Raw genomic sequence first — 26079 nt, 5'->3', positions numbered from 1 at the left:
GTTCGAAAAAGTATTAAAGGATCTGAAGGGTTTTTTAAGATCAACCATACCAGCCAACCAGAGCTTCCAGTGACTAAACCACTACCCAAAGGGTACAGCTGCATGTGTAGCAGAGGATGGCCTTGTCGGGCACCAAAGGAAGAGCAAGCCCTTGTTTCTGCCAAGGGTGGACCCCTAGTGTAGGGGAATGTCAGGATGGGGAGGTGGGAAGGGGTGGGTGGTTGTGTGGGGGAAGGGGGATAACATTTGAAATGTAAATAAAAAATCAAATAAAATATGTAAAATAAGCTCAAGTAGCCTTTGTCTTATACACTAAAATAATGTGTCCCCTTGTGTTTGGGGCATAGATGTCCAGAATTCAAATGTTATCTTGGTGGATTTTTCCTTTGATAAATATGTAGTGTCCTCCAAATCTTTTGATTAATTTTTTGGAACTCTTATTTTGTAAGATATTACATTGCTTGAAATGTCTTTTTCCAACCCTTTACTTTGAGGTAATGTTTATGCTTTTATGGAATGTTTAGCATTTTTATTATTTTATAGCAAGGTGTTTTATTTTCTGACCCAAAGTATTTGGTGTTCTGTATATGTCTTTTACCTTTTTAGGCGTGTCTTTCTTTAGGGTAGGAACATTTTCTTCTAGGATTTTTTTGAAAATACTTTCTGGACCTTTGATCTGTTATTCTCTTTTGTCTAATCCTCTTGTTTGTACATTTGGACTTTCCACACTTTATCAGAATTCTTGGGTATTTTCTATCCAAATATTTCAGGTTGAACATTCTCTTTGATCTATGTATCCCCTTCTATTGTATCCCCATGCCTGAGATTATCTCCTCATCTCTTATATTCTGCTGGCGAAGTTGCCTCTGTAAAATACATTTCCAAATTTTTCATTTATGGAATTCCTTCAGTCTGTGTTTTCTTTATTGCTATTTCCATTTTCAGGTCTCAAACAGTTTTGCTCACCTCCTTCAACGGTTTGTACTTTCCTGACTTTCTCTGAGGGATTTATTCATTTCTTCCAATTGCTTTTTTATGGGGGGTGGTCCTGGATTTCCTTCAGGAACATATTCATTTCCTCTTTCAGGGTCTCTATTTCCTTGATATAGTTGGGTCTAAGGCCTTCTTATTCAGATATTTTGTAATGTTCAAGGTCTTCATTGGTAAGATAGCTGAACTCTGGTGATGACATGTTGCCTGGCTATTATTGATTGTATTCTTACACTCTCATTTATGCTTCTGTGTTTGGGGTAATTACAGTTCTAGGTGGTGATTTATCAGTGAGCTTTGTTGGATGGGTGTTCTGTTCTGAGGCATCTGTTTCCTTGGTAGATTTTTAAAACATGTGATATCTCTGTATTGCCTGTTTTACTGATTAGTGTGCTCACTGGGAATGCTTGATACTGTGTGAGGCTGAGGGAAAGGGAAGTCACAGGGATGCAGTCTGCTGCAGAGCTAGGGGCAATCATAAGAATTAGGTCTTGGGGAACAGATAAAATGAAGGTCCTTGGGCCACCTACATGGTCTTCAGGCAGGCATGATTTATGGTTGAACAAGGGGTATTTGCCTTACTTGGAGGCTGGGATATAGCAACAATTCAGGGAAGGAGGGCCAGGAAGGGTGGTCTGTGGGATTCCCAAGTATGGACAGGTAGAAGAGAAAGTTAGAGCTGGTGTTCTGTTGTAGTGCTGGGGGGTGACTCTCAGAATTGAGTCTGGAGTATCAGAGAGTCGAGAGGGTCTACAGGCAGCCTAACTGATTTTCTGGCCATGTCTTAACTTTTAAAAACTAACCATTTTCTTAACTATTGAGTCCTCTGGGAAAATCCTTTTACAGGGAAGGCTTTTGATAATTTATTTTCTGAAATATTTACTTCATAAAGTGTCTAAGTAACTTTGATCTTTTTTCAAATCCTATTTTTTATGATGGTTCTTCAATGCTTTAACTTCCATTGTAGCCCACCACCCACCAAAGGTAGTGGAATAAAAAGGACACAGGGGTAGTGGACCTGTTTAGAAAGGATCTTTGGAGCAACTCCCATCTGTGTCGTCTGGAAATCTGCAGTTCAGTTCACAAGTTAGCATGTGGCAGCAGCTCGGTCCATTCAAAGGCACTTCACAGATACACCTGCAGTCCAGCATGGAGGAGTCCAGATAGCAAACAGGAATCAGCAGAAGTGACACTACCTAGCAGAGACAGCCAGGTTTTACCCTAGGCATGAGTCAGCAGGAGGGACCAGGAGGAACACCAGGAGAAGTTCTCACTGTGTCTCTCTCACAAAACTAAAGACCAGCGAAGACTTGAGACTCACAGGAATTACACAGCTAGCTGTACAAGTAAGCCAAGCTCTGTCTCCAGCACACGGTGGAGTCCTATTTATAGCATTCAGGTATCACATGTCCTCCACATGCCTTGTTTCAGCACAACTGTTGCTTCAGCATGTGCATCCAATCAGCCCTGAGTCCAAAAATGCACCATGAAACTGCAGTACACCCCCAGAAGTTTTTGATACATTTCTCTCTATGCAGTCCTGACAAATGCAGCTCAATTATGCAGTATAAGGCAGACCAATCCATGCTTGTTGTTAGTAAAGAATCCTTTATCACATGTTCTTTCAAGTGCTTGCGTTAGCAGAATATCCTCTCTGCTGTGTCTGCTTCAAAGAAACTTTCCTTCAAGGGTGAACAATTCCTTCATATATTTGTCTGAGCAAAACACTATTCAAACTGGCTTTCCAAAGAACCCTTAAGTTTCTACTTCAACACCCATTGAAATCAGGGGGAGAGTTATATCCCATGATTCTGGAATAACAAGTGGTTATGAGGCACTTGAGGTAGGTGCTAGGAACTGAACTTGGGTCCTGTGGAAGAGCAGTATGCTTCCCTAACCACTGAGCATTCTCTCTAACTCCTTGTGGAATCCTTGTGGAATAGTGATATAATAGTCGTAAATCATATATATATATTTATATATCATAAACATATTAGTACATAAAATAAAAGGGTTTTGGTTTTCATTTCTGAGACAGGGACTTGTTATATACTTAAGCTGACCTCAAATTCAAAATTTTAGTACCTTGGCTTCTACAGTACTGGGACAACAGTCATGTAGCATGCTTGTATAATATTCATTTTTAAAAGTAAAATGAATTCTCTTTCCTAGGATGTAGTTACGTAAGATAGGGAAGCTAAAGGCAAATACTGAAGGCTTCTAGTTATGGTATAAAGAAGAGAATGAAGGCAAAGGAGGGAATGCTACCCACTCAATGGCACATGCCTCTCCTGCAACATTGCTGAGTTCATATAAGGTATATGTGAGGGACATGCCTGCTAGAAATAGTCAGGTGAGGTCTAAACTTGATAAAATGGCCTGGAAAATGATCCATGTCATAATTTGTGGAAACATGGTCTTGAAAAAAACATTGAGGAAAAATTTCAGAAGTAGAAAGTATTTTGAAGAATATCATGATTCCATAGCATCTGAAAATGGCTTTATATGTATTATCATCTAGATGCCAAACATCAAGGGACTCTACAGCTGATACTCAGTTTATGGCATAAGAAAGTGGGGACATAACAAGTTGATATATCACATAAAATCTAGGAAAATAAAAACTGTAGAGGTCAACTTTATATCACAATTGAGATGTGGTTTATACATTAACAAATCCCATGGCTACTTTCAGTTCCCTTCCTGTGATCTTTTGGCTAGGCTGAAATTCACTCTATAGTTTCGGCTAGCCCGAAGCTTATGACAATCCTCTTTTATTGGCCTTCTGTGTACTTGAATTACAGGTATGAAACACTATTACCTATCTTCAGTCTTTCCTAATGTCCAGAGATTCAATGTTCAGCTGTCGAGAAACCCACTAAATAATCTAGGCTTTAAAAAATTATCAAGGGAGATGTCCAGTCTGCTCACTGGATCCCATTCTCAAAATATGATGTCCTTAATTGTAAAGGATTTTGATTAAAGTCGAGTCAATTCTTAAAATGCTGCTTCTGGTTAAATCTAATATATGTCAATCCTGTAGAGATAATCTTATGAGTGTAGCTCATATTAAGAATACATATTTCATTTTGTATTTAATTTCAAAACTAGGAAACATAAATATAAAGTGAATAAACAGAAGATATAGCACAAACTAATCTTTAATGTATATGCACCTGGTTTTCTTTTTCTTTAGAGTGTGTTACATTTATATACAGTTTAGTAATCAGAAATTCATTGCTTTTTGCTACTTCACAGTGAATTTATAGATATGATTTCTTTCTCCTATGCTTTTCACAAAAGCATTAACTTTTTGCAAGCTGTTACTCAGTAATATCAGAAAGCCAAATCACCCTCAGCAGAGGTAATCCTCACTCATTTGTCTATCAAACTGGAAAGGAAGAAAAAATATATATACATATATATATATAATATTTATATAATATATAATATATATAACATGTTACAGCATGAAGATTAAGAGTAATGAAAATTCATCAGACAATACAGAAAATGACAAATGTTGGTTTTGAAATATTTGGTTCTCATTAGCTTTAATATAAATTACTTGAGGCAAATGGCAACCCTTGGCATGTTTACTACTGTCATTTGGATACATGTGTCCTCATTTTGATATATTTTGTGTACTTTAGGGAGGGCAAAAGATGATTCATTTACTCAGTAAGTTTTCCAATGCCAAAAGCTTTATTTTTTATGAAAGAAAATTTTTATTTATTTATTTATTTATTTATTTATTTATTTATTTTCACTGATAACTTAAGCCTGGTTCTTGTTAATCGTTGATATTTAGAAAAAAAGTAACAATCAAATTTGTTTATTATTGCCTTTTGCCATCTGGTAGCATTTTACACACAGGATTTGATCTTCAGAATATCCTGGATTCAGTAGAAAATCTTTTAAATGAAGTGTTGTATAATAGAAATTTCTCAGCCATTAAAATTTGGACTGTAAAAAAAAAAACATGCAGAACATACCTTTTTTTTGTAAACTGTTAACTTTTCAGTGCTGGAGAGAGATGGTTTAGTAGTTAAGACAGTTTGATGCTCTGCAAGAGCGTCGGAGTTGCTGTTGAAGCACCCATGTGGCAAGTCTCATAATCAGATACAATTTCAGATCCAAGGGACGTGATGTCTTCTTCTTTCCACAGTAGGCACAGACATAGCACACAGAGAAACATATACATAATTAAAAATAGAAAATGAATCTTTAAAATCTTAGTTTTTTATTATCCCTTTAATACTTAAACATTTTATAACTGCATCTGAAGTTTGGAAGGAAAATATTAAAATCTCATCTTTTCAAAATTCTAAGACCTGGCCCTACCCAAAGCATCAGCAGAGTGGAAGATCAGGATCCAGGGGCATGAGAGCAAGAAAGCTGGCCTGCCCTCACCAACTGAAGCACCCCAAAGAGCAAGGCCCCACTCCTTGCCTGGGCAGAACAGTAAAGCTGACCCTATTGGCATAGGTTCAGGAAAATTAGGTCCATCCCTTTCCTGGGTGGTTCAGGAGAGCTGGCCCTCCCCCCACGCTGGATACAGCACTTAGGAGAGGGGGTTTACATCTTGCCTGGGCACCAAGGACCAGCTGGACCTGATGGAATGGGCATAAAAGAGCTGGCCCACTGACGTCAGCACAGGAAACTGAGCCAAGCTACTTGCTGACTGCAGGCAGGTTAGCCCTTCCACTTGTCTGGATAAAGCAGGAGAGCTGGCTCTGGTGATACTGGGACAGGAGAGTTGTGTTCACCAGTTCAGCTACCGCCCAGGCCCAGATCCAGGGCTTTGAGTTGGCACACCCCAACATCTACCCCATCTATGAATGACTGTAATATGAAGGGACTGGCTTGAATATCCAAAGCTGCAGGATCTCCATGACACAGGATAACACCATGATATCAAGATGAGTCCCAGAGATGATCCAGTATTGATATAGCAGAAGCTAGAAGTCTGGAAACAGAGCAATGCCTTATGGCAGTCAACATTTGCAAACAAAGCAGTTTGGGCAGAAGTATATACTGCGAGGCACAGTGTGACACATCACAGCTTCCATGGTAAGATATTATTATTACTATTATTATTGTTAGTAGTAGTAGTACTAGCATTACTATTAGTTTTCTTTATTATTCTTTGTATTTATTGTTTATTTACTTATTACATAACTATATATTGATTTATAATAATAACTGCTTATCATTATAATTTAGTATCATTCATTTTTGTTTTCTTTGGGAAATTATAAGGGCCTAGAGTGGATATGTAGGGTTAGGAAAATGAATGAGGTTGGAGTGCATGATATGAAATTCACAAATAATCAGTAAAAAAATTTTAATCAATCTAACATTTAACCTTATTAAATAGGAGTAAATAAATCTTCAAACCTAATCTAATAGTCAATTATTTTACATCATCATTTTCTATACAAGTCTGAGTTACATTCTTACTATTTGTATTGCAACAATACTCTCGTGTACAGGAAACTATCCTTATTTCCATTAACCAATTATCAGAAGACTTACAAATAGACATGACTACATATTGTAATTGATTTATGCTTTAAACAAAATCAAACATATAAGTAATCATGTAGGCGGGGTTTTAAGTAGATGTTTTTATTGATGTATACTGACCAGATACTTTTATATTACAAATTCCAGAATAAAACATACTTTTGTTCTTTAAAAGCTGCATGAACACATGCACTGAGGGTGAATGAAAAAGGTATTTCATGAAGACAAAACCAAAAGCAAACAAACTATACCTTCTTATTTATGATAAAAAAGAGATTTAAAACGTAATCATTAAAAGAGTTGAAAGAATCTATTTTATTATACTTCATGTCAAGTGACAATTTTTTGTTTTACTTTTCCTTGGGAGACACTAGCCAACACATATTAATATTTAGCCTAGTAGGTTATTGCTGACAAAAAACTAAGACATCAACCATGTGCACTTTTATGAACCAATGACTTATTAAACTTTTTTCCTTTTTATTTTTTATTTTTATTGAATATTTTTATTTACATTTTAAATATTATTCCCTTTCCCAGTTTCCTGGCCATAAACCCCCTCCCTATTCCGTCCCACTCCCCTTCTTCCATAACGGTGTTTCCCCCTCCCCAACACACCCCCTTCCTACTCCCTGCCCTGACATTCCCCTACACTGGAGCGGGGGGGGGGGGGGGGGGGGGACTCCAGCCTTGACAGGAACAAGGTGCCCAGCATGGCCATCCTCTCCTATATATGCAGCTAGAGCCATATATAGGATGTATATTCTTTGGGTAGTGATTTATTCTCTGAGAGCTCTTGTTCGTTGGTGTTGTTGTTTTATGGTATGTTGTAAGCACCTACACCTCCTTCAATTCTTTCTTCAATTCCTCCATGGGGACCCCGTTCTCAGTTCAATGGTTTGCTGCAAGCATTCCACTCGGTATTTGTCAAAATTTCGCTAGCCTCTCAGGAGACAGCTATATCAGGCATGCACTTCTATATTGTCTAGGTTTGATGGCTGTTTATATATGGACTGGATCCCTAGGTGGGGCAGTCTCTGGATGACCTTTCCTTCAGGATCTGCTACAAACTTTGTCTCCACATCACCTCCTATCAATATTTTTTTTCGGGGCTGGGGACCGAACCCAGGACCTTGCGCTTCCTAGGTGAGCGCTCTACCACTGAGCCAAATCCCCAGCCCCCTATCAATATTTTTGATCCCCTTTTTAAGTAGGACTGAATAACCTGCAATTTTGGTTGCCCACTTCCTTGAGCTTCATTTGGTCTGTGGATTGTATCTTGGGTAATTCGAGCTTTTGTGCTAATATCCACTTATCAGTGAGTGAATACCATGTGGTTTGTTTGTTTTGTTTTTTTTTTTTTTTTTGTGTGTGTGTGATTTTTTACCTCATTAGGGATGATATTTCTTAATTCCATCCATTTGGATATGAATTTCATGAAGATATTTTTTAATGATAGATACATTTTCTGTATCCATTCCTCTGTTGAAGGGCATCTGGATACATTCCAGCTTCTGGCTATTATAAATAAGGCTGCGATGAACATAGTGGAGCACGTGTCTTTTTTATATGTTGGGGCATCTTGTGGGTATATGCCCAAGAGAGGTACAGCTGGATCCTCAGGCAGTTCAATGTCCAATTTTCTGAGGAACCTCCAAACTGATTTCCAGAGTGGTTGTATCAGCTTGCAATCCCACCAATCATGGAGGAGTGTTCCTCTTTCTCCACATCCTCACACCCTCTGTTGTCACTTGAGTTTTTGATCTTATCCATTCCATTCTGCTGGTGTGAGGAAAAAACTCAGTTGTTTTGATTTGCATTTTCCTGGTGACTAAGGATGTTGAACATTTCTTTAGGTGTTCCTCAGCTGTGAATTCTTTGTATAGCTCTGTACCTCATTTTAGTAGGGTTATTTGGTTCTCTAACTTCTTCAGTTATTTGTATATATTGGATATTACTCCTCTATCAGATATAGGATTGGTAAAGATCATGTCCCAATCTGTTAGTTGCTGTTTTGTCCTAATGACAGTGTCCTTTGCCTTACAGAAGCTTTGCAGTTTTATTCTTCATTTGAGAGCATAAGCCTTTGGGTTTTTTCAGGAAATTTTCCCCAGCGCCACACTTTTTCTTCTATTGGTTTGAGTGTATCTGGTTTGATATGGATATACTTGATCCACTTGAACTTAAGCTTTGTGTAAGGCAATCAGAATGGATCGATTTGCATTCTTCTACATGTTGACCGCCAGTTGAACCAGCACCATTTATTGAAAATGCTATCTCTTTTTCACTAGATGGTTTTAGCACCTTTGTCAAAGACTAAGTGACTATAGGTGTGTGGGTGTTCATTTCTGAGTCTTTAATTCTATTTCATTGATGGATGTGCCTGTCTTTATACCAATACCATACAGTTTTTAATCACTGTTGTTCTGTAATACTGCTTCAGGTCAGGGATGGTGATTTCAACAGAAGTTCTTTTATTGTTGATTATAGTTTTCACTATCCTGGGGTTTTGTTATTCCAAATAAAATTTGCAAATTTTTCTTTCTACCTCTATGAATAATTGAGTTGGAATTTTGATGGGGATTGCATTGAATCTGTAGATTGCTTTGGGCAAAATGGCCATTTTTACTATATTAATCCTGCCAATCCAAGAGGACAGGAGGTCTTTCTATCTTATGAGATCTTCTTCAATTTCTTTCTTCAGAGACTTGAAATTTTTGTCATATAGATCTTTCACTTGCTTGGTTAGAATCAAACCTATGTATTTTATATTGTTTGTGACTATTGTGAAGGGTGTTATTTCCCTCATATCTTTCTCAGCCTGTTTATCCTTTGAGTAGAGGAAGGGTACTGATTTGTGTTAATTTTATACCCAAACACTGTGGAAGTTCTTTATCAGGCTTAGTAATTCTCTGTTGGAACTTTTGGGGTCACTTAAGTATACTATCACATCATCTGCAAATAGAGATATTTTGGCTTCTTCCTTTACAATTTGTATTGTTTGACCTCCTTTTGTTGTCTGATTGCTCTGGGTAGGACTTCAAGTACTATATTGAGGAAATAGGGAGAGAGTGGGCAGCCTTGTCTAGTCCCTGATTTTAGTAGAATTGCTTCAAGATTCTCTCCATTTAGTTTAATGTTGGCTACTGGTTTGCTCTGTATTGCTTTTACTATGTTTAGGCATTGGCCTTGAATTGCTGATTTTTCCAAGGCTTTTAACATGAAGGGTTATTGAATTTGTCAAATGTTTTCTCAGTATCTAATGAAATGATCATGTGGTATTTTATTTTGTTTTGTTTTTTGAGTTTGTTCATGCAATAGATTACACTGATGGATTTCCATATATTGAACCATTCCTGAATCCCTGGGATGAAGCCTACTTGATCATGATGGATGATCACTTTGATGTGTTTTTGGATTTGGTTTGGGAGAATTTTATTGAGTATTTTTGCATCAATTTTCATAAGGGAAATTGGTCTGAAGTTCTTTTTCTTTGTTAGGTCTTTGTGTGGTTTAGGGATAAGAGTAATTGTGGCTTCATAGAAGGAATTAGATAGTGCTCCTTCTGTTTCTATTTTGTGGAATACTTAGGACAGTATTGGTATGAGGTCTTTTCTGAAAGTATGATAGAATTCTGCACTGAACCCATTTGACCCTGGACTTTTTTTGGTTGGGATACTTTTAATAACTGCTTCAATTTCTATAGGAGTTATGGGACTGTTCAGATGGTTTATCTGCTCTTGATTTAATTTTGGTACCAGGTATCTGTCTAGAAAACTGTCCATTTCATGCAGATTTTCCAGTTTTTGTTAAATATAGGCTTTTATATTAGAATCTATGATTTTTTGAATTTCCTCAGATTCCGTTGTTGTTTCCCTTTTCATTTCTGATTTTGTTAGTTTGGATGCACTCTCTGTGCCCTCTGGTTAATCTTGCTAAGCACTTATCTATGTTGTTGATTTTCCCCAAAAAAAAATCTCCTGGTTTTGTTGGTTATCTGTATAATTCTTTTTTTTCCTACTTGCTTGATTTCCGACCTTAATTTGATTATTTCCTGCCTTCTACTCCACTTGCGTATATTTGCTTCTTTTTGTTCTAGAGCTTTTAGGTGTGCTATCAAGCTGCTAATGTATGTTCTATCCAGTTTCTTTTTGGAGGCCTCAGAGCTATGAGTTTTCCTCTTAGCACTGCTTTCATTGTGTTCCATAAGGTTGAGTATGTTTTGCCTTTATTTTCAATAAATTCTAAAAAGTTTTTTATTTCTTTCTTTTTTTCTTCCTCGACTAAGTTATCACTGTGTAGAGCATTATTCATCTTCCATGTATGTGTGGACTTTCTGTCATTTTTATTGTTATTGAAGACCAGCCTTAGTCCGTGGTGATCTGATAGGACACATGGGATTATTTCTATCTTCCTGTATCTGTTGAGGTCTGTTTTGTGACTGATTATATGGTCAGTTCTTGAAAAAGGTACCATGACGTGCTGAGAAAAAGGTATATTATTTTGTTTTAGAGTTAACTGTTCAATAAATATCTGTTAAATCCATTTGGTTCCTAACTTCTGTCATTTTCTCTATGTCTCTGTTTAGTTTCTGTTTCCATGATCTGTTCACTGAAGAGACTGGGGCGATGAAATCTCCCACTATTATTGTGTGATATGCAATGTGTGTTTTGAGCTTTAGTAAGGTTTCTTTATGACTGTAAGTGCCCTTGCATTTGAGACATATATATTCAGGGTTGAGAGTTCATCTTGATGGAATTTTCTTTGATGAATATGAAGTGTCCTTGTTTAATTTTTTGACAACTTTTGGATGCAAGTTAATTTTATTCAATATTATAATGGCTACTCCATCTTTTTTTCCTTGAACAGTTTGCTTTAAAAGTTGTTTTCCAGCCTTTTACCTGAGGTAGAGGGTATCTTTGTCACTGATGTGTTTCCTGTATGCAGCTAAGTGTTGGGTCCTCTTTACATAACCAGTCTGTTAGTTTGTGTCATTTTATTGGGGAATTGAGTCCATTGATGTTAAGAGATATTAAGGAATAGTGATTGATGTTTTCTGTTATTTTTCTTTTTAGAGGTGGAATTATTTTTGTGTGCCTCTCCTCTTTTGTTTTTGTTGCAAGCAGATTACTTTCTTGCTTTTTCTTGAATGTAGTTTCGCTCCTTGTGTTGGAGTTTTCCATCTATTTTCTTTTGTAGGGTTGGATTTGTAGAAAGATATTGTGTAAATTTAGTTTTGTCATGGAATCCATCTATGTTAGTTGAGAGTTTTGCTGGCTATAGTAGACTGGGCTGGCATTTATGTTCTCTTACAGTCTGTATGACATCTGCCCAGGATCTTTTGTCTTTCTTAGTCCCTGCTGAGCAGGCTGGTATTGTTCTGATAGGCCTGCCTTTATATTTTACTTGACCTTTTTCTCTTACTCCTTTTAACATTCTTTCTTTGTTTTGGGTGTTTGGTGTTTTGACTATTATATGACAGGAGGAAATTCTTTTCTGGCCCAATCTATTTGGAGTTCTTTATGCTTCCTGTATGTTTGTGGGCATCTCTTTCTTTGGATTAGAGAAGTTTTCTTCTATGATTTTGTTGAAGATATTTATTGACCCTTAATGTTTGAAGTCTTTGTTCTCTTCTACACCTATTTCCTTTAGGTTTGATCTTCTCATTGTGTCCTAGATATCCTAGATGTTTTGGGTTAGGACCTTTTGCATTTTACATTATCTTTGAAGGTTGTATTGATGCTTTCTATGGTGTCTTCTGTCCCTGAGATTCTCTTTTCTATCTCTTGTATTTTCTTGGTGTTGCTTTGGTTTATGACTCCTGATCTCTTTCCTAGGTTTTCTTTCTCCAGTGTTGTCTCCCTTTGTGTTTTATTTAATGTTTCTATTTCCATTTTTAAATCCTGGATTGTTTTGTTCAATTCCTTCCCCTGTTTGGTTGTGTTTTCCTGTAATTCATTAAGGGATTTTTGTGTTTCCTCTTTAAGGGCTTCTACTTATTTACCTGTGTTGTCCTGCATTTCTTTAAGGGTGTTATTTATGTCATTCTTATAGTCCTCTATCACCATCATCAGATGTGATTTTAAATACAAATCTTGTTATTCAAGGATGTCTGGCTATCCAGTATTTGCTTTGGTTGGATAACTGGGCTCTGGTGATGCCAAGTAGTCTTGGTTTCTGTTGCTTGAGTTCCTGCCCTTGCCTCTCACCATTAGGTTGTCTCTGGTGTTAGCTTGTCTTGCTGTCTCTGACAGTGGCTTGACCCTCCTATAATACTATGTGTCAGCATTCCTGTAGACCTGTTTTCTTTCAGCTGCATCTGGGAATAGAGAGCTGCTCTTGGGTTTGTGTGTCCTAAAGCCTCCAGGGAGGTCTCTTGGAGCAGGAGAGTTGGTCTTACCGCTGCTTTCAAGTGCATTCCTGGTGACTGACTTTGAGCTCTGGTGTCAGGCAGAAACAGTAAGCGTCCTGCCTATGATTGCTCCTAGGTTCCTCATTGAGAAGGCTCTAAGCAGGTTCCTCTTGTGCCAGGAATGTGAGCAGAAGTGGCAGTTTCTGTGAGAGTCCATCTCTCTTCCCAATGGCATTTGGTTACAGAGTGACTTAATTAAACTTGTTAGGTACATGAGTGACTACTTTCATCAGTGTGCATGGCTCTCACATGAACCTGAGGCTAAAAAAATACAATGGGAAAGTTTATTTAGTATTGATCAAATACAGCCATCATTCCTTATGTGGTATGTAATATGCTTTTATGTGTATTTTTCTTTTCACCTTGCTGTGGGTAAAAATTACTAAATTAGGAATGATCTTTCTTCAGGAGGAATATGTGAGAGTGGAAGAATGCCCAAGGGTGACCATCTACATTGTCTGAAATGGTATATTCAGTTGATGAATGGGATTCATTTTATGAGTATAGGGACATCATAAAGTGGTTGCAGAATGATACAATGTACTTAGATCTCTTGCAGTATCAGGTATAATGTCAATGTTGTTACCTTGGTCTTAAGACATGTAACAGAGACTAAGATGGCTTCCCAATAGAAACTGGCTCAGGTAGTGGAGGGGAAATACAATGGGGAAGGAATACATGAGTAGTATCTTTCCTATTTGAATCTATTAATCTTTGATCCACATGAATTTGACACACGAGAATGTGTGATGGAGATACTCCATGACATTTTGCATGGCTCATTGCCAAAAGATTAATAAAAGTAGAAATTAGTCCTGGGTTAAAGAACTTTTTGAATCCAAAAAAAAAGTCTTCAAATTCATAAGAAGAACCTGATAGTGAGAATCGAGAGAATATGATCAAAGTGACATAGAATATCTCTCCATTATCACTGTGAAAGCAGAAGTAAAGAAAAACATTATCCAGTGTGTTTCTGAGGCCTTAATATTGATCGTGTGCAGAAAGACTTGATAATCTGGGAATATTCTACTTTGAATTGCTTGAACTCAGCATGACTTTTAAATGAGAAATAAGGCTCTGATATCCTGACTCCTGGAGCTGTGGCTCCTAGTGGGGATTCAGTCCGTCTGAAAGACCTGGACACAGAAATCTGAGCAATCCATCTACTCACCTCTTCCAAAGAATAGGCCACATAATGTGAGACAATTTGTGGGAAAACCGTTCCTGATGGACAAGCTCATATGCATCATTAAAAACACTTGGATATGAGCTCGCCCAATGGTTTGGTATTTAAGAGCATGTGATGCTATTACAGAGGATCCAAGTTTGGTTTCATGTTCCCATATAAAAGTTCACAGCTCTCTGTTACTCCAGTTTCTGGAAATTTGGCATCCTTTTCTGGCCTCCCTGAGATGTAAGCATTTAAAGAGATCACAGGTATATGTGGAATCAATACATTAATACATAAAATTAAAATAAATAAATCTTTAAAAAACAAAGCAAATGAACTACTACTACCACCAAAAGCAAAAATAAACAACTTTAACCTGAGACTGTGATTTCAAAGTATTTCTGCCTTAAGGTGATTTTGCCACATGCTTTTAGTCACAAGAAAAAGGAAATGAAGTATGGTGATGATGCAGTAGAGATTTTTCAACTGTGTGTAACATGACTACTCCCTCCACCATCATCATGGAGCTCAAGTAACTTTGTCCATTTACCTTGGAAATGAAATAATGCTAACTGAAAGAAAGATAGTGATAGCCAAAACTACATGTGTAGTAATCAAAGTGTTTTCAACACTGAGACTGAACTAGCTTTTTCAGAGAGTAAGGAAAGAGTCTCTGATCGTGAGTTAGTCATATTATCACACATGACCACACACATGGCGCACATGAATAAGTAATGCATGATTATGTCTTTGGGCTAGGCCAAGGTAAAAATGTATGGGCCTTGGAGTTTTGCCTTGGGTTATCTTATTGCTTCTCTATAATTCACATTTTACTGGTTTTATCAGTACTGTGCTCAAAAACAGCCTGTCCCAATAAAGGTAATTAAAGTCTTAATCCAATTCCTGTCTGAAGGCACATAAAAGTCAGTTATCTACAACTACTTTCTCCTTTATTAATCTACATTTAATATAGAAGGCACCATAAATGAAAGACCTTCTGACTCATTCATATTGTTACTTCTTCATGCTCTAGACCACAGTGTGTCATATATTCAGCAATTGAAATGTACCACCATTTTGTATCTGAAAACCAAGACCATAGTTTATAACTTTTGTCATTTATTTGGATTAAGGCATAGAAATAACCAAAACCAGCTAATAAAATTTTTATTCAATAATCTATGATTTCCATGTATGCCTTTCCAATACATTCAGGTACCTTTGTTAAAACTCCTCAACTGTTATTTGTTGTCTCTACGCATGTATTTTGTAGCTACAAAACACTCAATGCTTTATAATTATTCCAGAAAACCTTTGTACAGATGGTGGGCAGGATCTCAGAAGGCTTATCATTATCGATTTAAATAAGTGCCGGTTGGTTCAGACAGCTCTAAGAATGCAAAAGGTTTTATTTCCTCTATAAATTACTTTATCGAATTTGCCTTTTTAGGTATATTGACAATTGATGGAAGATGTCCTATTTTCTCTTTCATAATCAAGTCATTTTCCATGAAGCATCTTGCTTCTTCATTCTGTGTATGGCTACCACTGCACAACTAACTCACATCTACCCATCACTGCTTTGCCTGGCTGAGGCCTATTGGGAAGCAATGCCAAAAAGCACATTTTGGATGCTGTAAGAGCTGGTAGTATGGCTCTAGATATTCAGTGACCAATATCCGCCTGGTTGTACAGACAATTTTCAGTCCATTTTTCCTAACAAGAGTGAGAAAAACACAATTTACGTGAATGTGAAGTAGTGCTGCCTAGCTCCTAGAATTTAAGTTTTCCCATCTGAATTGTTTTTCACACGTATATCTTGCATGAATAGTGCCATAGGTTTTAAAGTCTAAGAGAAATTAACTTACCTTTTCTGTAAAATGTACTACTGATTACTAATCTTTCCATATTTGACATTTAATATCCTACATTGATGTTAGACAACCTTGGTCTCAAGGATGAGTTGGTGGCTATATTATTTAACTTCATTTCCATTATATTTGGCTAATTCCATCATCTTACATCCCATATTGACATGACCCAAACTGGGCAAGGATTCTTTGATTGCTTACTTAAAAGATTTTATTAATTTACAAAGTTCAGGTGTTAAATATTTCCTGATTATCATAGTTTCTGGTAATTGGGCTTCTTCAGGGTCATTGTCACCATATTGATACATGCATTTTTATCTCTCTTAGGTAAAGATTGTTCCTGAAAGCTACCTTTCATCATTCAAATATTTTTCTCCATCTTTGTCTATTTTCCGCATGGTTTCAGAGTTTTTAGGCCTCAGGATGCACTTTTTATAATACCTCTAACTTTTAGATATGTCCCTGATATCTGTTAACTTTAAAAATGTTAAGAAAATGCCTTATCCCATTATCCATATTTTTCTTTACTTTTTCATTTTTTATTGATGAATCAGAATCTAGCACAGAGGATAGCATCTTCATATCCTTTCCTAATTGTAATTACTGCCTTATGCAAGTTCTTCCTGGAAAGACAACTGAGCCTTAGGTGAATATCTTATTGCCCACAACAAAGCCCACATACCTGCTGGCACATGCTACTTGTGTGCCATATCCTATGTGCTATGACCAAATAACCTAATATATTCTCTTGACCTGTAATGATTATAGGGAATATTCACATACTTATGGGGTAGACAGAATTTATCAAACATGGCATGACAATACAAGTCATACCAAGTACTAACGATGGCTAATCTCAGATTACTCCAATAGCAAAATTCAGATGATTTTGTCTTGTTTGCATGTTCTATTATCCAAAACAGAGAGCATGTAACCACCTCTATGATGAGGATTTATATAACTCCATACCGCATGGAGTTAGCTATATCAGGATTATCCATTCTTATGATTGCATGCTTCTGTATCCATTCAAGAGGACATGTTACCATATCTTCTAAACTCATTTTAATTCATGTCCTTGTTTAGGCAAAAGCATGTGTCTTCTCATCCATCACACAAAGAGAGACCACTGCTGTTTTTTTAAATGGAGATGATGGGCATATTAAATTGCTCCCTAAATATTAGTATGAATATATATATATATATATAAAGTATTATGAGAATACAATGTCAGAAACATAGATGAACATGTTTAATCTTTCCAAAAATTTAGAATTTATTAAATGAATAATAATAGCACAACCTATATTAACTTCAAGAGCAGAAATTTGCAAGATAATTTCATTTACCTTGATATCCCCAAAACATAGTAAATACTTCATTTATTCTAATTCCAATTTTAAATATTAAGTCTCAATCTATATATTATATATCATTTAGTAAACTTGTCCATCTTGTATTTATCTATCACTTATTTGTATTTATAAATACAAGTATAAATACTTGTATTTATCTTGACACTTATATACATATGTAGGATATTGTCTTATGATTTCCATTGCTGTGAAGAGACACCATTATAAGGCAACTTTTATAAAAGATAACACTTAATTGGGGCTGAATTAAAGGTTCTAACTTTCAGTCCATTATCTTCATGGTGGAATGTATGGGAGCATCCAGGCAGTCATGGTGCTGGAAAAGCTGAGAATTTTGTATTTGTTTTGCCTGCAGCCAGGTGATAGAAGTAGCCAGAAGTCTCTTCCACAAAGAGTAGACCTACAGTACCCACCCCAATAGTAATGTACTTCCTCCAACAAGGTGACACCTACTTCAACAAGGCCATACCTCCTAAGATCACTCTTTCCCTATCTGTTCAATATAGTGCTTGAGGTTCTACCCTGTGCAATCAGACAACAAAGAGAGATAAAAGGGATACAAATTGGTAAGGAAGAAGTCAGAATATCACTATTTGCAGATGATATGATGGTATACTTAAGTGACCCAAAAAATTCCACCAGCGAACTCCTACAGCTGATAAACAACTTCAGCAGAGTGTCTAGATATAAAATTAACTCAAACAAATCTTTAGCCTACTTCTACTCAAGGTGAGAGAAAAAATTAGGAAAAAGATACCCTTCACAATAGTCACAAATAATATAAAATACTGTGTTGTGGCTTTTTTTTTATCTTTATTAACTTGAGTATTGCTTATTTACATTTCGAGTGTTATTCCCCTTTCTGGTAACATCCCCCTAGCCCCTCCCACTCCCCTTCTATATGGGCTTCCCCTCCCCATACCCCCCATATTACCACCCTCCCCCCAACAAACACGTTCACTAGGTATTCAGTCTTGGCAGGACCAAGGCTTCCCCTTCCAGCGGTGCTCTTACTAGGCTATTCATTGCTACCTATGAGGCTGGAGCCCAGGGTCAGTCCATGTATAGTCTTCGAGTAGTGGTTTAGTCCCTGGAAACTTTGGTTGGTTGGCATTGTTGTTCATATGGGGTCTTGAGCCCCTTCAAACTCTTCCAGTTCTTTCTCTGATTCCTTCAACAGGAGTCCTATTCTCAGTTCAGTGGTCTGTTGCTGGCATTTGCCTATGTATTTGCTGTACCTTAACCAAGCAATGAAAGATGTGTATGCCTAGAACTCAAGTCTCCGAAGAAAGAAATTGAAGAAGATCTCAGATGATGGAAAGATCTCCCATGCTCATGTACTGGCAGCTTTAATGTGTAAAATGGCCATTTTGCTAAAAGCCATCTGCAGCTTCAATGCAATTACCAACATAATTCTACCTGAATCCTTCATAGAGTTAGAAAGAACAATTTGCAAATTCATTTGAAATAGCAAAAAAAAAAGAGGAAAAGAAAAGAAAACCACGATAGTGAAAACTATCCTCAACAATAAAAGAACTTCTGTGGGAATCAGCATCCTTGACCTCAAGCTGTATTACAGAGAACAGTGACGAAAAAACATCTGTATGATATTGATACAAAGACAGCCAGTATATCAGTGGAATAGAATTGAGGAATTCAAAATTCAAAACATAATCAGATCCTACTACAAAAGCCTATATTCAACAAAACTTGAAAATCTGCAGGAAATGGACAATTTCCTAGATAGATACCAGGTACCGAAGTTAAATCAGGAACAGATAAACCACTTCAACAACCCCACAACTCCCAAGGAAATAGAAGCAGTCATTATAGGACTCCCAACAAAAAAGAGCCCAGATCCAGATGGGTCCAGTGCAGAATTCTATCAGACCTTCATAGAAGACCTCATGCCAATACTATCCAAACTATACCACAAAATTGAAACAGATAGAGCACTACCGAATTCCTTCTATGAAGCCACAATTACTCTTAAACCTAAACCACACAAAGACCCAACAAAGAAAGAGAACTTCAGACCAATTTCCCTTATGAATACCAATGCAAAAATACTCAATAAAATTCTGGCAAACCAAATCCAAGAGCACATCAAAACAATCATCCACCAGGATCAAGTAGGCTTCATCCCAGGCATGCAGGGATGGTTTAATATACGCAAAACCATCAACGTGATCCATTATATAAACAAACTGAAAAAACAAAACCACATGATCATTTCATTAGATGCTGAGAAAGCATTTGACAAAATTCAACGCCCCTTCATGATAAAAGTCCTAGAAAGTATAGGAATTCAAGGCCCATACCTAAACATATTAAAAGCCATATACAGCAAACCAGTAGCTAACATTAAAAATGTGAAAGAAACGTGAAGCAATCCCACTAAAATCAGGGAGTAGACAAGGCTCTCCACTCTTTCCCTACTTATTCAATATAGTTCTTGAAGTTCTAGCCAGAGCAACCAGACAACAAAAGGAGATTAAAGGAATACAGATTGGAAAGGAAGAAGTCAAAATTTCACTATTTGCAGATGATATGATTGTATATTTAAGTGATACCAAAGGTTCCACCAGAGAACTACTAAACCTGATAAACACCTTCAGCAAATTGGCTGGGTATAAAATTAACTCAAATAAATCAGTAGCCTTCCTCTACACAAAAGAGAAACAAGCCGAGAAACAGATTAGGGAAACGACACACTTCATAATGGTCCAAATAATATAAAACACCTTGGTGTGACTTCAACCAAGCAAGTGAAAGATCTGTATGATAAGAACTTCAAGCCTCTGAAGAAAGAAATTGAAGATCTCAGAAGATGGAAAGATCTCTCATGCTCATGGATTGGCATGATTAATATAGTAAAAATTGCAATTTTACTATAAGTGATCTACAGATTCAATGCAATCCCTATCAAAATACCAATCCAATCCTTCAGAGAGTTAGACAGAACAATTTGCAAATTCATCTGGAATAACAAAAAACCCAGGATAGCTAAAACTATTCTCAACAATAAAAGGACTTCAGGGGGAATCACTATCCCTGAGCTCAAGCAGTATTACAGAGCAATAGTGATAAAAACTGCATGGTATTGGTACAGAGATAGACAGATAGACCACTGGAATAGAATTGAAGAACCAGAAATGAACCCACACACCTATGGTCACTTGATTTTTGACAAAGGAGCCAAAACCATCCAATAGAAAAAAGATAGCATTTTCAGCAAATGGTGCTGGTTCAACTGGAGGTCAGCATGTAGAAGAATGCAGATCGATCCATTCTTATCACCTTGTACAAAGCTTAAGTCCAAGTGGATCAAGGACCTCCACATCAAACCAGATACATTCAAACTAATAGAAGAAAAAGTGGGTAAGCATCTTGATCACATGGGCACTGGAGAAAATTTCCTGAACTAAACACCAATGGCTTATGCTCTAAGATCAGGAATGAACAAATGGGATCTCATAAATCTGCAAAGCTTCTGTAAGGCAAAGGACACTGTTGTTAGGACAAAACAACAACCAACAGATTGGGAAAAGATCTTTACCAATCCTACAACTGATAGAGGGCTTATATTCAAAGAATTACACCTGAGGAATGCCAAATGGCTGAGAAGCATCTAAATAAATGTTCAACATCTTTAGTCATAAGGGGAATGCAAATCCACAACCCTGAAATTTCACCTCACACCAGTAAGAATGGCTAAGATCAAAAACTCAGGTGACAGCAAATGCTGGTGAGGATGTGGAGAAAGAGCAACACTACATTGTTGGTGGGATTGCAGACTGGTACAACCATTCTGGAAATCAGTCTGGAGTTTCCTCAGAAAATTGGCTATTGCACTACCTGAGGACCCAGCTATACCTCTCTTGGGCATATACCCAAAAGATGCTCCAACATATTAGAAAGACACGTGCTCCACTATGTTCACAGCAGCCTTATTTATAATAGCCAGAAGCTGGAAAGAACCCAGATGCCCTTCAACAGAGGAATGGATACAGAAACATGGTACATCTACACAATGGAATACTATTCCGCTATGAAATACAATGACTTTATTAAATTCATAGGCAAATGGATGGAACTGGAAAATATCATCCTGAGTGAGGTAACCCAATCTCAGAAAAACACACATGGTTGCACTCATTGATAGGTGGATATTAGCCCAAACACTTGAATTGCCCTAGATGCACAGAACACATGAAACTCAAGAAGGATGACCAAAATGTGAATGCTTCACTCCTTCTTTAAAAGGGGAACAAGAATACCCTTTGGAGGGAATAGGGAGGCAATGTTTAGAACAGAGGCAAAAGGAATACCCATTCAGAGCCTGCCCCACATGTGGCCCATACATATATAGCCACCAAACTAGATAAGATGGATGAAGCAAAGAAGTGCAGGCCGACAGGAACCAGCCTCCACCTTGCACTCCAACCTTATAGGTAGCAATGAATAGCCTAGAAAGAGCACCAGTGGAAGGGGAAGCACTTGGTCCTGCCAAGACTGAAGCCCCAGTGAATGTGATTGTTGGGGGGAGGGTGGTAATGGGGGAAGGATGGGGAGGGGAACACCCAGAGAGAAGGGGAGGTGGAGGGGGTAGGGGGACGTTGGCCCAGAAACCGGGAAGTGGAATAACAATTGAAATGTAAATAAGCAATACTCAAATTAATAAAGATGAAAAAAAAAAAGACAAGCCAATCCTGCTGCAGAAGATAGAGGCAACCTGGACTATTGATTGTTGGCCATAGAATCATACTTCCAGGTCCTAAATGAATTGCAGCATTGAGTGGAGCTGCATACAGGCACAATTGCAGTACTCAGAACAGGTGAATTAGTGATTAGACAGAGAGGTGGTATGTCCAAATAAGGGAATGTGGTGGTGCAAGGCACAAATTAGTCTTCAACAAAAGGAGTTTTCTGCCTCTGTGTTCTTGACACTCTCAGGTTTGTCCAGACAATAGGGTGATGGGAACCATCTCTATCAATATATAAGGCATTTACCTTGATATCAACCCACTCAACTAGTTACATTCTTTGCTAATTTGTATCCAGTACATTTTTTAGGTTTCATGTCAAAATGATTTTAATGCACTGTACCTCTGTACCACAAAATCATATTGTATTGCAATGAATTCACATAGTGATACTATTTTTATTACCAGGGATGTCATCTTTCAGTTTCCATTACATGGGTGATAACAGACAGAAGGTGTGATTCATGTGTCTAGTCAAATGCAGCATCATATTCCATTGTGAAAATGGAGTTGCTAGGACAGTGCATAGTCCATGAAACTTCTGTTTGTACACTATTGGGAAATTTAAAATAGAGCACAACTTGAAATCTACAATAAGGCAAGAGTATATGTGGCAGGAATGTAGAAATTTAGTATATCTTTACAGGAGGGAGTGGGTGGGTGGAGAGTATTTTCATCGAAACAGTGGGAGAGGGATGTGATAGGGTTTGGCAGGAGAAAACCAGGAGAGGGGATAACATTTAACACAGAAATAAAGAAAATATCCAAGAAAAGAAAAGAAATGGAATTATGAGAAAGCGTAAGCAAGAAAGGAAACTACAAACAACACATAGCTTACGTAAATGGAATGCATTCTAGGGATGGCCCATGTTCTTCAAAACAACAAAACAGCAAGACAGCAAAACATGGCAGCCTTAGCCATATTCTTCTGGTTTGAGAATCAAAAATTCAGAGGAAAAAAAGGTTATTCTATCGTTTGCTTGATAAAGTTTAAATACTGAGGTTAAGTAACTAAAAGGGCAGTCCCTGCATGGAGGCCCAGATAGGTCATTGGGTAAAGCAATAAAGGTGAATCTTCGAGTTTATTGAAGGTCCCAAGATATTGCAGATAACAGAGCCATAGAATATCTGTTAAGGGGAGACTCTAACAGTGTTTTGGGAACAACCCAAGAGAGAGAGGTGTGTTGCAGTCAAACAAAGCTGGAAGGAGTGGAAGACCTAAAAATTGGCGATACAGAATTTGGGATTTTTCTCTGTTGGTTTCAAGTCTTCTTTGGTCTGGTATTTCTTCACTGTGATCACTTTTCTACATTTTAGAATGATAATGTATATTGTATACTATTGTAAATTTGAAGTAGATGATCTGCTTTTTAATTTTGATTTCAAAAGGAGTTACAGAAAAGAGATTGCATTGTGTTGTGTATTATAAAAATCTAAGGTGAGAAGGAATAATGTTTGGTGGATGGTGCTGGTACTGTAAGGTGTGGGGGAATGGGGTGCCTCTGTATGCCCTTGCTGAGGCATCCCTTTCCCCTGAGGGGCCAGTCACATGTTGGTATAATATAGAATAGAGTTTATTTAGGGCATGGGGAGGGAAGTTGAGAAGGTGGTAGAGACAGAAAAAGGCAGAGAGAGAGATGGAGAGAGAGAGAGAGAGAGAGAGAGAGAGAGAGAGAGAGAGAGAGAGAGAGAGAGAGAGAAAGGAAGTAGAGGCTGGCCATGAGCATGTGGAGAGAGAGGGGGAAGGGAAAGGGAGAAAAAAAGGGTAAGGGGCAAGAGGGCAGAGCAAGACCAGATAGCAAGAGAGAGAGGAGGGGACAAGCAGCCTCTTTTATAGTGAGTCAAGTATACCTGGCTGTTGCCAGGTAACTGAGAGGCAAAACCTAGACAAAATGCCAACATTCACTTGTTTCGGTTTAATGAAAAGACAAAAATTAGTTAGAAAGTGATGGCAGTGGAGCAGGAGTCTCAGAGGAGACTTTGGACTTTTAACAATTTAAAGAGTGAAAGACTATAGGGGTGTTTCAAGTTGTATTAAGTGATTTATGATATGGCTACGAAAAATGTTTTGTAAAAGAAGAGTAACTTAGTGATGGGGGCAAAGAATGACACAAAAGCACACCATAAAATAGAACTTACCACAAGTAATCTATTTAGGAAGAGGGATGGAAAAGTCCACTTCTGAGCAGGTATAAAAGACAGACAAATGCAAGGGTGAAGGACTGTGATGACACAGACTTTACATGGGGTATGGAGAATGCACACAGGGAAAATACATGCCAGTGGTGATGCTGAAAATGTGTCATCATGGCCTTTAGTGATGATGACAAGTGAAGACAAGGTGGAGGATGGAGAACACCAGTTCTAGAAGGTGGATGTTTCTTAGTTCATTAACTGCTATGTGTTACAGGGACCAGGGAATGGGATGTGATGGCTTGGGGACAATGAAACCCATTGGCTCATATATTTGCAAGGCTACTCACCAGGGAGTCAAACTATTTGAGAAAAATTCTTATAGAAAGTGCAGCTTTGTTGGAGTAAGTGTGTCATTTGTGATTTCAAAGGTCTACTTCACTCTACAGTCTCATTTTTTCCATTCCTGTATTCATATCAGGATGGTAAAGCTCTTACCTACTACCCATGACCATGTCTGTCTGCTTCCAACCATGACGATTCTGGACTAACCTTCTAAAACTGTAACCAAACCCCCATTTACACTTTTTCTTTTAATAAAAGTCATTTTATTCATGCCGTTCCATTATAGCACTAGAACAATGACTAAGACACTCCCTTTGCTATCTATGACTCAACTTGTTATGGCACAAATAAGAGTCATGTCAGAAAGAACCCAACATCCCTCTCTTGAATGTACCTTTTCTCCTTCCCTAAATTGTATCCCTTATTCCTTTTAAGGGAGCTAAGTGTTCTCCCAATTTTTCTATTAAACTTTCCTACTGAACAAATTAAGTAGCTGAATCTGAAAGTAATTTGAGACTTTGCATGAAGTTTAATAAGCTATGTTCCCCACCCACCAGCAGGCTATGGAAGTCATCCAAGATTTATAAAAGCTGACATTGTTGCCCTGGTGACACAATCATAGCAGCAAATGAAGGAAGCAATTATTACTTTTTCAAGTTTACAATAAGTTATCAATGAAGACAGTATGAAGTGACACATCTGCTCACTCTTGCACATTAGACACACACTCAACAACTCACTAAAGCGACTCTTAGAAATGTGCTAGAGAAAAGCAATTTGTCTGGTTGGCAGTATTATGCTAACGTGCATAGTTTTATAGAGGTCAACCCGATGATGTTAATGATAGAATTATTAAACTCCCCTATCCTGTTTCAGTTTAACTGATTTTATATAACCATTTCTAAGTTTCTAAAACCAGAAATATATGCTCTGTGTGGTAAATCTGGGTTCTAGGACAGAACATAGAATGTTATTGACATGACACCATCAGTGTATACCAACTTTTTTTTAACTTAGTCTACTAGGTTGTCACATGAAAGGCTTTGAGTTAAATCCCCATTAAAGAAGATCTTAGTAACATTAGCTTAGAGAAATGTTTAGCTGCTGTCATCCACAGTAGGAAAGCTGAGTTCATTTTGAACAGGGAAATGTGTTCTCTGTAGGATGAGTCAGACACAAGCCCGGATGAGTTCTTCCAGGAGAGGCAAAAGGCTTGGCTTAAGGATCAACTTAAGGATCAACAAAGTGACTAGTATGCTGATCTGAGATCGAACTCCTTTGCCAGCTCATTCCTCAATAGAGTCATAAAGTTTTGGAAGAAGCATCACTTTGGTTTGGAAGGGAATTACAGTATTACTATTTGTTGTGTTTCCTAACCATTGAACCAACCTCTTTTCACACTGTCTCACTCTGTTAGGCTTCTCCTGGCTCCCAGTGAGAATAAGCAAAATTCAACAGACATATTTCTGAATGTGATCTCTTATAA

This window comes from Rattus norvegicus, chromosome 9, assembly GCF_036323735.1.
Source record: "Rattus norvegicus strain BN/NHsdMcwi chromosome 9, GRCr8, whole genome shotgun sequence".
In the NCBI taxonomy this organism is placed as follows: domain Eukaryota; kingdom Metazoa; phylum Chordata; class Mammalia; order Rodentia; family Muridae; genus Rattus; species Rattus norvegicus.
Note: the sequence above shows the minus strand (reverse complement) of the source record.